Source organism: Podarcis vaucheri (genome assembly GCF_965113315.1).
Source record: "Podarcis vaucheri genome assembly, chromosome: 17".
In the NCBI taxonomy this organism is placed as follows: Eukaryota; Metazoa; Chordata; class Lepidosauria; order Squamata; family Lacertidae; genus Podarcis; species Podarcis vaucheri.
The window spans coordinates 5,012,983-5,026,027 of record NC_138755.1 but is presented as its reverse complement, the minus strand read 5'-3'; the positions used below and the strand labels follow the sequence as shown (position 1 = coordinate 5,026,027).

At 41.3% G+C, this 13,045-nt stretch overlaps 1 protein-coding gene across 2 annotated transcripts in view; it reads left to right on the top strand.

Moving 5' to 3' along the window:
- The first annotated feature begins 8,104 nt into the window (after positions 1–8,104).
- HUWE1 (HECT, UBA and WWE domain containing E3 ubiquitin protein ligase 1) overlaps positions 8,105–13,045 on the top strand; it is a 95,748-nt gene continuing 90,807 nt past the window's right edge. Inside the window, exons 1-2 of one of the 2 annotated variants that reach the window (XM_082205335.1) lie at positions 8,105–8,459; positions 10,523–10,666. The gene's annotated coding sequence lies outside the window, so the exon portion shown is untranslated. The remainder of the gene's footprint in view (positions 8,460–10,522; positions 10,667–13,045) is intronic. The other variant, XM_082205336.1, reaches the window with a different exon arrangement.

Genomic DNA, 13,045 nt, shown 5'->3' with positions numbered 1-13,045 from the left:
GGCCGGCCAGTGGGGTTTTAACATGATAATCACCATCATCATTTTATTTGTACCCCGTCCATCTGACTGGGTTGCCCCAGCCATTTTGGTGGCTTCCAACATATATGAAAACATGATAAAGCATTACACATTAAAACTCTCCCCCGCCTTCAAACAGCACACCCTCCCATCATGTTATTTCACAATCTGCTTTAGAAATGCCCAGTTTCCAAGCATATTTTCCAAGTGAAGTGGGGAGGCGGTTTTCAACAAATCAAACCCTCCGGGGTGGGTTGAACTAATTGTGTGGGTTTTTAGATCTCAGCCAGTATGTATAATCAGACTCCTCTGTATAAGAATGCAAGACACACCTATATTTTGCATTGCTTCTCCTCTGGACTCACTTTAACACACTGTTTCTCCCTCCAGCCCCATGTACTGATGTATATTTGGACATATATATCTTGCTATTTTTGTTTCATTTTAAAAATATTGATACATAAAATTATCAATCAATAATACAAACAAAAGAATCCCAACAAAGAGAAAATGGATTTGGGCTTTCCCCCCCAGACAGTACTTCAGATACCATTTAGTATGTTTTTTACAGGTTTCTTCGAGGGTGTCTAAAATAATCCGGTTACAGAGCATGCTACACAATCCATAAAATTTCTACGCAGAAATGTTATTGTCCAATTCATTCATGGGTAAAGTTACACCAGTTTGCTGAGAACATGTCTTTTTTTGGCCTTTGTCTATATGTAATTTAGACTGCACATGATGTGTAATCTGGCTAAGCAAGTTTTCATACTGTTTGAAAAACCTATAAAACCTGTTTTATAGGAAAGGAGGTGTATGTTGACCATGGGAAACAAAGCGTCTCTCAAATTACCTACAGTTCATGTCTGTCTGCAGCCTTAAAAACAACCAGGAAACAGCCGCCACCCCCCATGAGATGAGTAAATTTAATAACCTATTGGATCATCGTTCTAAATTCATGTGTGCTCTTCTCTCTTCCCTCCATCACACTAACCATCTATTTGACACGGGGAAAATCAGCATGGCCTCTTCCATCCAAAGGCTGGTCAGATGCAAAAGAGGGGCTGGGATCTTGCATTTTCACAGTTGTTTAGAAGGAATTTCGGCAGATGCAGCTTTTTCTCTTTTGTCTAAAATAGGTAGTGAGCCTGAGGGAAAACCTGTCTTATCTTTTAATCTCGGTACAGTTTCTTAGAACATTTTAGGTGCTTCTATTATGCTGCACATGAGGCTGCAACCTCATGTGCAATTAATTGCAAGGAAGTGGGACTTACTATTATAATAATGAAAGGAATTAAACATTGCGCTAAGTTGATCACCCTCATGAACTTGCATTTCGGCTTGCCAGACAGAATGGAGGATGTGGGAATGCAAGGGGGGGGGGAAACGCCTCTTCTGAGTAAGTGGAAATAATTGAATAGGGCTTCTGTTGACAGGCCTCATCAGGTGAATCCTGCCCGATATCCCACATTTCAGGATATAAAAATACTGAAGCTCACACTGAAAACAAAGAAGCCAATGGAAACGCACACACTCATGGCAGATACATTTCTGGATCACATCATTAAGCATCAGTATGAAGTGTATCCAAAGAATAATGATAATTAGATATTTATTTATACCCTGCCTTTTCCCCTAATTGTTGTTGTTTAGTCGTGTCCGCCTCTTCGTGACCCCCTGGACCAGAGCACGCCAGGCACTCCTGTCTTCCACTGCCTCCCACAGTTTGGTCAGACTCATGTTTGTAGCTTCGAGAACACTGTCCAACCATCTCGTCCTCTGTCGTCCCCTTCTCCTTGTGCCCTCCATCTTTCCCAACATCAGGGTCTTTTCCAGGGAGTCTTCTCTTCTCATGAGGTGGCCAAAATATTGGAGCCTCAGCTTCAGGATCTGTCCTTCCAGTGAGCACTCAGGGCTGATTTCCTTCAGAATGGAGAGGTTTGATCTTCTTGCAGTCCATGGGACTCTCAAGAGTCTCCTCCAGCACCGTAATTCAAAAGCATCAATTCTTTGGCGATCAGCCTTCTTTATGGTCCAGCTCCCTAATAAGTAGTGCTTATTTTCCCTAATAAGCACTACAAATAAAAGAGGAACAACTAAAAGCATAGGAGGGGGTGATAATAAAAAACAATTAAACATTATTAGAACTAAAACTGTATATAAATATAAAAGTCTATTAAAACCCAAAAGGAGGAGTGAGGCCTTGTCAGAAGGTAACATAGGTGCTCAGAGATCTGCTCTGGTTGCTGATCTGCTGCTGGGCCAAGTTCGAAGCGTTATTGTTAGCATAAAGGTAAAGGGACCCCTGACCATTAGGTCCAGTCGTGGCCGACTCTGGGGTTGCGGTGCTCATCTCGCTCTAGAGGCAGAGGGAGCTGGCGTACAGCTTCCGGGTCATGTGGCCACCATGACTAAGCCGCTTCTGGTGAAACCAGAGCAGCGCACAGAAACACAGTTTACCTTCCCACCGGAGCAGTACCTATTTATCTACTTGCACTTTGACCAAAAACCAGATGATGAACTAATTAAGCAAAATATAAAAATTTTACAGACGCAATTCTCCATGATAATAAACGAAGAGATAGAATGGAAGATAAAATGGTTGCAACATAGAAATTTTGAGTTTGCAAATAAACCTGGCAAACTTCCGGCCTGGCAATTAAAGAAGAAAAAGGAAGACAGAATTATCAATAAAATTAAAATTGAAGACAAATGGATTCAAGAACCGAAGGAAATTAGTAAAAATTTTGCTAATTTTTTCGGAAAACTATATAAAGAAGGTCCAGAGACTCTAGGAAAAATATTTGATTATTTGGGCAAAAATAAACTACAGTGATGCCTCGCAAGACGAAAAGAATCCGTTCTGTGATTCTCTTCGTCTAGCGGTTTTTTCGTCTTGCGAAGCAAGCCCATTGAAGGATTAGCGGCTTTTAGCGGCTTATCTGCTGATCGGATCAGCTGATAAGCAGCTTAGCGGCTTAGAAAAAGGGGGGGAGGGGAAAAAAACAGCAGGAACTCGCAAGACATTGTCGTCTTGTGAAGCAAGCCCATAAGAAATTCGTTTTGTGAAGCACCTCCAAAACGGAAAACTCTTTCGTCTAGCGAGTTTTCCGTCTTGCGAGGCATTCGTCTTGCGGGGCACCACTGTACCAATATTACCTAAGGAAAAAACTGAAATCTTGAACTCACCAATAACAGCTATGGCGGTGCAACAAGCTATACAGAGATAAAAATTAGGAAAGACACCGGGCCCAGATGGTCTCCCAGCTAATTACTATAAAAAGTTAGAACAAGCATTATTTCTTCCCATGAAAGACCTAATGAATAATATTCTGGCAAATGGAAAGCTACCGAAAACCTAGAAAGACAGCTTTATTACTCTTATCCACAAACAGGGAACAGATGCCTCAAACATGGCCAATTACAGACCCATTGCACTGCTAAATAACGATTACAAGATATTTGCAGACATTCTTGCAAATAGATTAAAAATGGTGCTGAAAGAGATAATTCATAAAGATCAAACCGGATTTCTTCCCGGAAGATTTATGCAATCCAACATTAGATGTGTGATTAATGTATTAGAATATTTGGATATTTAAATTGATAAACCAGCAGCTATTATGTTGGTGGACGCTGAAAAAGCTTTTGACAATGTGTCCTGGAAATTTATGAAAAAATTAATGGAAGAAATCGGACTGGGAGAAAATATTTGTAAAGGAATAAATGCCATCTATTCGGAACAATATGCAAAATTGATCATCAACGGAACCAGACAGGGCTGCCCACTGTCACCACTGATATTTATCTTGGTGATGGAAGTCTTGAACAATCAGATAAGAAAAGATCAGCTTGTTAAAGGCATCACTCTGGGAAACAAAACATATAAAATTAAAGATTTTGCAGACAATTTACTTGTTATGACTGAAAACCCTAAAGAAAGTCTGAAAAGAGTGCTGGAATTGATTAAAGAATTTGGAGAAGTGGCAGGCTTTAAGCTGAATATAACAAAAACAAAAATGCTTGTTAAAAATGTAACCACAGAAGAAAAGGACGACTTAGAAAAAATATTGGGCCTGAAAATCTCCTCAAAAGCGAAATACTTGGGTATTTGGATCACCCCCAAGAACATAAACTTATTTCAGGATAATTACACCAAAACTTGGTTAGAGATTAGAAAAAAACTTTGTAACCTGGAGTAAACTAAAATTAACATTTCTGGGTAGGATTTCCATTATAAAGATGAATGTGCTTCCAAAATTAATCTTTTTATTTCAAATGATTCCTATACTGGGCGAAGCAGGTTGTCTTAGGATATGGCAAAGAGAAATTTCCAAATTCCTGTGGGAAGGGAAGAAACCTAGGATTAAACACCTGATCTTAATAGACATAAGAGAGAGAGGAGGCTTTTCTCTACCCAACTTAAAACTTTACTGCGAGGCAGCCTGTTTCACCTGGCTAAAAGATTGGTGCACGTTGCAGGATCCGGACCTCTTGGACCTGGAAGGTTTTGACAACCGTTGGGGATGGCACACCTACCTGATATATGGAAAAGCGAAAATTCATAAAAAAATTACCAACCATTTAATAAGAAAATCACTCTTTGCTGTATGGGAAAAATATAAAGACCTGATGGAACCTAAAGTCCCGTGGTGGACTTCTCCAATAGAAGCCGTAGCAGTAAAACGGAAAAATACTCAGGAAAGCTGGCCAACATATAAAACACTTCTAAAAAATGAAGATAACCAAATAAAATTAAAAAACTTTGAGGAAATAAGAGAACACATCTCAGACTGGTTCCAATACCATCAGTTATTTGAAAAAATTAAATCTGACAAACAAAAGGGGTTCTCAACAGAAATTTCCCGATTCGAATCTGATCTTGTAAATTCTAAAAGAAAAACTCTTTCCAAAACTTATCAACTCCTTCTTGACTGGACAGTAAAGGAGGAGGAGGTAACAGTGGCAATGGTGAGGTGGTCCCAGGATTTTGGCCATTCAATAACCATGGCCCAATGGGAAAATTTATGGAAGATCAATTGGAAATTCACAAATTGTTACACGATTAGAGAGAACTTTCAAAAAATGCAACATCGATGGTATCTAACACCATGGAAACTTTCAAAAATGTATAAAAATGTGTCAAGTAATTGTTGGAGATGCGGTGAATCAGGAACATTCTACCATATGTGGTGGATATGTAGGAAAATACAGGTATTCTGGGAGAGTATCCATGTAGAACTGCAAAAAATGCTAAAGATCTCTTTCAATAAAAAACCAGAGGCCTACCTCCTGGGAATAACAGATTTGGATATTACACAAAAGAGGAAGGGTATCTTTTTTTATGCGACAGCGGCAGCAAGAGTTTTGTTCGCAGCAAAATGGAAGAGTAATGAAATCCCCTCTATACAAGATTGGATCCAAAAACTGACAGAATATGCCGAATTAGATGGTTTATCAGAAAAAATAAAGAATAAATCAAAACAGGAATTTGTTTCAAAATGGGAGGTTTTCAAAGATTATCTGAAAAATAAATATAGTAGTTTAAATTCTGTTGCAGCATTCGAGGAACTTCAGTAATACTTGCAAGGTAGATATAAGAAATTAGATTTATTGAGAATGTTTAATTATGATAAAAGCGTGTACTGGCAAAAAGTAATATGAATTTGAAATACGGAATAGACGGGAGGTTGGGTCTTTAGCGTTAAGACCAATAGATGTTTTATTGTTTGCTAAGAAAATTATGTGTCTATGGTTATTTTTGTAATTTGTGTGTAATTTGGTATTTGTGTGTGTGTGTTTTTCTTGTTGTATAAATAAAAAACTTTTTTTTTTTTAAAAAAAGACATGCTTTCAAACTGCTAGGTGGGCAGGAGCAGGGACCGAGCAACGGGAGCTCACCCCGTAGCGGGCATTTGAACTGCCGACCTTCCAATTGGCAAGCCCTAGGCTCAGTGGTTTAGACCAGGAGTCAGCAAACTTTTTCAGCAGGGAGCCGATCCACTGTCCCTCAGACCTTGGGGGGGGGGCGGGGGGGGAGTGGCGGACTATATTTTGAAGGAAAAAAAAAATCAACAAATTCCTATGCCCCGCAAATAACCCAGAGATGCATTTTAAATAAAATGACACATTCTACTCATGTAAAAACACACTTGATTCTGGGACCGTCTGCAGGCCAGATTGAGAAGGATTGGGCCGGCCCCGGCCCCCGGGCCTTAGTTTGCCTACCCATGGTTTAGACCACAGCGCCAAAGCCCTTAACAACTTGGGACTCATCTTACGCCACTTGCCCACTTTGACTGGCGGAATAGCCAGGTACACTCGCCCCAGGCCTTGGGAGGGCTAAACTGGTGTGAGTTTTTAACTTCCACCCTGGGCCTCAGAGGAGCTCTGCACGGCCGGACTACAGATGCCACGCAACCCGTTTTGCATTTGTAAGAACACAGCCCTTGAGTGTGGCACCACCAACACTTCGGAACTCCCTGCCTATGGAGATCAAGCAGGCACCTTCACTGTCCTCTTCTCGGTGCCTGCTAAAAACACATTCCTGCTTAGACAAGGCCACCCAAAGGCTTAGAAAGCTGAGGTAATTTTAATCTGTTTTGGCATTTTAACTTTTGTACCTTGGGTTGGGTTTTTCGATTTTACTGTTTTATCTTTTTTAAGCCGCTTTGAGGGTTCTTTCTTTTTTTAAAAAATATTATTTAATCATTTTTTCAATACAAACAACCACAAAAGACATACAACAAAAACCATAACACTACTAACACAATTTAACAATTCGACTTTGAATACTGATGTACCTATGACTACAACTTTTGTCATACTTCTCATACCACTGTCCACCTTATCACTTAAATATTCCGTCCAGATTTCTTCATATTTATCCATTCTTAATTTGCGTCCACATGCAATTTCTTCGTATGTAGCTAGTCTGTCCATATTACCAATCCATGTCCTCAATGGAATCTTTTTGCGGCTCTTCCAATTCATCGAAACAAGTTTTTTTGCTTCTAATATGGCACGGTACATCCATATTTTTTTTTACCCCTTGTAATCTCCCACATTTCCAGAATATAATTTAGAATTCAATTCCCCTAAATAACAATTTCTTTTTATTACTTTTTATAACTATCATCACATGTACTAAGTTCGCATTTTTACTCCCAGCAGTTGTCTGCACTTGTTATTATCTTCTGGTATAGTTTTGCTGGAGTCCAGTGGACTCTGAATATTATTTTCTGTTGTCTTAATCTTAGTCTGTTTTATCTTTTTTAAGCCGCTTTGACGGTTCTTTCTCACAATCAAGCGCTGTGTAAATTTTAAGAAACAGATAAAAATAAATATAGCATGAAAACAGCACGTAAAGGGCGAGCCATCCCCCTCCCCACACCAACGACACCCGCGAAAATTTCCTTTCGCGGCAGCTTCCACAAGCAGAAGCCAACAGCGTAGCAGGCTCTCGCGAGAGTTCAGCCCACTTCCCGCGTGATTACGCGAGCGGAAGAAAACCCGTCGCTCCTTCCCTCGTGCGCAGAATTGCTGAACAATCCGTCACGTTCTTTTAGCTCCCTGTTCCCGCGAGATTTCGTGGCTGGAGCTGCGCGCGCCACTCAGCCCCCTTCCTCTCAGGAGGAGCCACTGCGGACTTCCGCGTGACGTCATTCCCGTGATATTTCTTCTCAGCCGTCCCCTCAGGGAGGCAGATCTCGTGACCAGATCTGCGAGCTCTCGCGGGAGCTTCCTCGAGATCCCAGTCCCCTCCCCCAACTCCATATCCCTTTATGGCTCCACATCTCAACCATAACCGAAGACAAGTATGTATCTGAGGAGTTTCGTCACTAGAAGCAAAGGACGGCTACCCGCGTGATTTTATTCTCCAAATCTCGTGAGGTTTCCAATAAGCAAAAGTAGGAGGAGACCTAGTCCGCCAGAATTGCTCGAACTCTCGCGGCTCTTTGGGTTGTTCTCGCGTGGAATATTTTGCCTCAGTTCTCACGGCAAGTATCGCGATAAACGCTCGTTAAGTAGCTCCCTTCCGAGGTCACAGACCTGCGGGAGAATAGGAAAACAACTCTGCCCTGTTTCCCGCCGCCTCATCCCTAGAAGTAACATCCTCCACCAGAGGGGAGACGTCACCGAAATCTCGCGTGATTTCAACTTCCTCTTTTCACGTCTCGCAGGAAGCTGCCTTCTCAGTCATTGTATCGCGAGACTGTACTTTCCGCCATAACTCGCTTCGCCCTCCTCCTCCTCCTCTCGCAATTCTCGTGGGCTCTTGTGTTTCCTCAGATATCGCGTCTCTTCCTCCCTCCCTACCCGGTGGCGAGTTCTCGCGCGACCTGGCTAGGGCTGAGGCTCAGGGGCTGCTGTTAAGATGGCGGCGGCGGGAGGCAACGGGGTACGGCACTGACACCCCCTCCATTTCTGTCCCGGAGCAGGTACCCGTGTTCTGGGGCGGGGAACGGGAGAGCGGCAGCTGCGGAGGAGGGGACCCGTTGGGGAAAGGCCCGAGGCGGGAGACGCTCTGGCGGCACGGGAAGAGCGGTGTGCGCTGAGGCGGGACAATGGGGCCTGGCTTTTCCCCGTGGGGAAAGGGCGGCGGTGGTTGAAGTCAGGAGGGAGGGTGGGGGGGGGCGCTTCTGCCTGGGCCTTTCCGTCAACTGGGACCTCGCTTCCAAGTGGGGAAGGAGTACGTCTCTCTTCCTACTAGGAGGCACTTCTCAATTCTCAACACCCCCCCAACCCCCTCTGTGGGCCTTATCACCCTTCACGCGCTTCCTACTCGCCTCATGTAGGGCTTCATCCCCTCCGCTCCTCAGTAGACATTTAATCTATAGTCGCATCTCGTGAGGAAAGCCGGTATTTTCCGGTTTGAGACAGGGAGCTTCGTCGTTTATGCAAGAAAACAAGTCTGGTCAACATCCCGTTGAATTCATTAGGAAACATTGCAGAGGATGCTCATAGTTGCAGCCTTGACCTGCAGCCTCCTTGGTTTCATTTGGGTCTAATTTCAAAACCTAAGGATAGATCCACAACATTGATTGAAAGCACATGACTTTTCCCAAAGAACTCTGGGAACGGTAGTTTCTCCCTCACAGAAGTACAATTCCCAGAACCATTAAGGAAACCTTCGTTCCCAGGACTCGGGGGGGGGGGGATCATGTGTTTTTAATGTACAGTAGTGTGGATCTGGCCTAATTGGCAGGTAATTTCTCTTGTTTCTTCTCTCCTCAAAGGTGTAGGGCTACTTGCACCTTTTGTCCTGGTACAGTGGGAGCTTTTGGCACCCATTGCATCTGTTCCTGTAAACTTATGATAAAATCGCCCTTCCATTTCCCGGTGTAGGACAGTACTCAAAAATCTCTCTCTTGCCTGGGCTAGCTCATGTGGTATATTAGTTTATTCTTATAAGAAGTCTGGTAAAGATTGGGGTTCTTTTTTGTCCCTTTACCTGGTAGTTCCAAGCATCTTTGGAGTACCATTTATATGTGCTACATCAGTCTCCATTCCTATTTTCCTGGATAGAAAAATTATTGGGATATAAGCAAGATGTGTTCACATAGATGAGAAAAACTATTATCTGAGTCAGCACAAATGACTCAAATTGAATAGCACATTTCATTTGCATTAAGTAAGCCTTTTATTTTAACTGCGTATAGACTATGGTAGTTCTTATACCAAAGAGCCAAAAAAAGGCAAGAACAGATTTAACTCTTACCCAGGCATTAGCTTATATTGCTCCTAGCCTCTGAGGAGTATTAGTATAGTTCTAAGTTCTTTTTAAATATATTTTCCTATGATTCAGATGAGTTAATCCATGACACGATGGTCCCATTATAGTTTCATAGGTGCAGTTTACTCATTTTTCAGTAGGAATAGATATTGCTGGCAAGGAAAGTTGGGCACCTTATGGCATGGTTCTGGCAAGAAACTGATCCATGGTCAGTTTTACAAATTGATTATTTTTAGTAGATATAGTTGATATGGCCATATTTGTCTCTGAAAACTTGCTTCCTAAGGATGCACAAGCTGACCATTTAATCTGAAAAAAAGAAAAGAAATCAAGCCTTTGGGGAAATAGTACACAATGTAGAGCAAAAGCTGGTCATCTTAAAATTATTAAAAACTGTTACTTTACCACAGTAGAAGTAAACATCCTGTGAAAGCTTGTTTCTGCTGTCTCCTTCATTGTATGGAAAGCTTGATAGATGCACAAAATGCCAAAGTAATGTGCTGAGTTTACGGCATTTCTTAGTTCTACTTGGCCAGTTCACTTTGGTATGATTAGGATGTCAAAATGTTCTTCCTATCAGTGAACTGTGCACCTCCTTGCTTGTATTCTAAGTTGTCCAGCATTTAAGACAAATATCCTAGCCAAGGGGAGCTAGATTAGCAAAGTCCAAAGCTATACCAGCCTGAATGTCTTTTCAAAAAATACCTGTCAGTACCTTGAACTCTGCCTGCTTGAAGCCCAGTACTAACTTGTGTGGTTTTGTTGCAGACCCTAAAATAGTCTGACATAAGTGGATTAGAGTGACTGTGAAACCAGAAGGTGTTACCCTTGGCTGACTAGGGTGAGGCAAAGGTGCCAGAACAGTGACTTGGATAGTAGACCAGGCCAAGTATGGATTGGCTGTGATTCCAGGTTAGTATTGAACTTTCTTTGTTTAATCCTGCTTCTCTTCAAATGGTAGCGATTCCCTGAAATTTTCTTTTCCCTAAAAGGTACCCTCTGATCTCAGAACAACACTCGTTTAAGAAAGGCTTCAGAGTCTAACCTTGGTTTGTATGGGGTTATGGCTGGTTGTTTATGTGGAGTGAATGTAATTCCTTAGTGGAGTGGTCATGCCCCTTCTTTTTTCTTGTCCAAATGCAAATGGTAGCTTTATTTGCTGCATTAGAACTATTACTGTGCACCAGTTATTCTTTCATTTCAATACTGTAACAGAAACCCGCAACCACATATGGTACAATTCTGCATCTGTTGTTGCTACTTAAGAGTGTAATCTGAGGCTGAAGAGGCAACTTGTCCCAAGCCATCAACAAATAGTTTGTTTGCATACCAAAATCCTGACCACAGAACCAAATTTGGGAATGGGAGTTGATATTGCTTTCTATATTCTTTCTGTGTAGAGGGCTGCAAAACTAGGGATTCAAAAACCCACTTTGATTTTTCAAAGCTTATTGAAAGGAGTGTTCAGTTGGTAGAGCATGAGACTCTTAACCTCAGTTCCCTGGGTTCAAGCCCCATGTTGGGCAAAATATTCCTGCATTGCAGGGGGTTGGGCTAGACCCTTATGATCCCCTTCCAACTCTACAATTCTGTGATTCAACTAAGTAGGAGTGGTTAAACTTTTAATGTTTGCTTGTTGCTTTTTTATTTTTATTTTAAAAATCTTGTTCACTGCTCATGTCTACAAATATCTTTTCACTAACATTTTCATCAGTTTTAGATCTTAGTTCATTGTGGTTTTGCTGGATTAGACCAAACTTCATTAGTCCAATATTTTCTATAGAGACTAGCCAGAGGCCTGTGGAAACTTGCAAACATTGTACAAAAGTGATGACGATGTCTTATTTATCTCAACATCTGTTGTTGGAATGTATATTGCTTCTATGTTGAGGTTCTGTTTAGCTGTTGTGGCAAATAATTTTCTTCCTTGATGCATCCCTTATTGATGTAATACAGAGATTACTTTCTCCCATTGCTGAATGATTTCCCAAATATTTCTATGTTGCAGTAGTATGCATTTGTTACTGTGTAGCTGTGTGCGTATTTGATAAGCATTTGTACGAGGCTCTTGAGCGTTCAGAGCATTTCACATACTGATATCCTTGCAATAGGTAGATGTTATCCCTTTATTGCTTGAGGCTGAGAATTCATAGCTTGCCTAAAGCTTCATTGGCAGAGGTGAGATTCCAAGCAGGGATTTCCTCACTCATAGGTCTGTCTCGGAATGGTAGTATGTTAGTAAAGGTTAGTAAATATTTTTTTGGGTGAAGTGGATATTTTGTAGCATTTCTGTCCCCCACTGTAATTGTTATACAGTATTAACTTTAAAGTAAGAAAGGCAAAATAGATTGGTTCTGCATGGCAGTTCACACAACTCGTGATCTCCAGTGGCATTTATAACATCTTCTAATCTAACAGGTACAAGGAAATTTTAATTAAATGAGTGCAAGTTAGGGCCATTGAGTGATGGGCTTCATGCAGGAGAATATCCTAAAGTCCTTGGCTATCCCTAAGGAGAATGAATAATAATAAATATATTAAGCCATAATTCTCCTGCTGTATTGTGTGTGTATCCTCTGGAACGTTTGATCCTTGTTTCTTTTTGTAGGCAACAAACTAGGTTAGATATTTCATAATCACCCATGGTGTATTCAGCACTTGGGAATGTGAGTTTTTGCTTAATAGATTTCTTTGGGTCTTTGAAACGCATTATGATTTGACACCTAGAGATCTAGTGTCCAACTTATCTTGGGCTATCTATCAAATCATTTAACTTTCTGTGTTTGTCAAATTCATCCTGAAACAATTCAGCTGGAGCTAGTGCTTCTAGAGAGCACTTGGTGTTTACATATTACTCATTCATAAGCATGAGGGCAGACCAGTTTTTTCTTTTTGCAAGGTCCAGTAGTCCTGTTTTGATTCACCATATGCTGACAGACTGGATATATGACCTGAAGGCTTTGTTTAAGGTTCTGGAAGGTAGATGTATGTCAATTACCCTGTGACAGCTAGAAATAAAGTATTTGGGGATGTGTCCCAGGTGTTTTTGAGCATAATAATATGTGCTATATTTATATATTATCCAGTGCTTTCTTGGGACTTAGGACTGATAATGTATTATAGCTATCAAAAGTTTCCTTTCCTGTACGTACACAGCATAAATTACAGAACTAGTTGCTCCAGTCGTTGATCAGATGATTATCTCAAACGTACAAATAAGTCCACAGATCTTAGCATCTTAAGATTTAACCACCCTGTCTCTAGCTGATATTTGCTTCTCAACATAGGCCA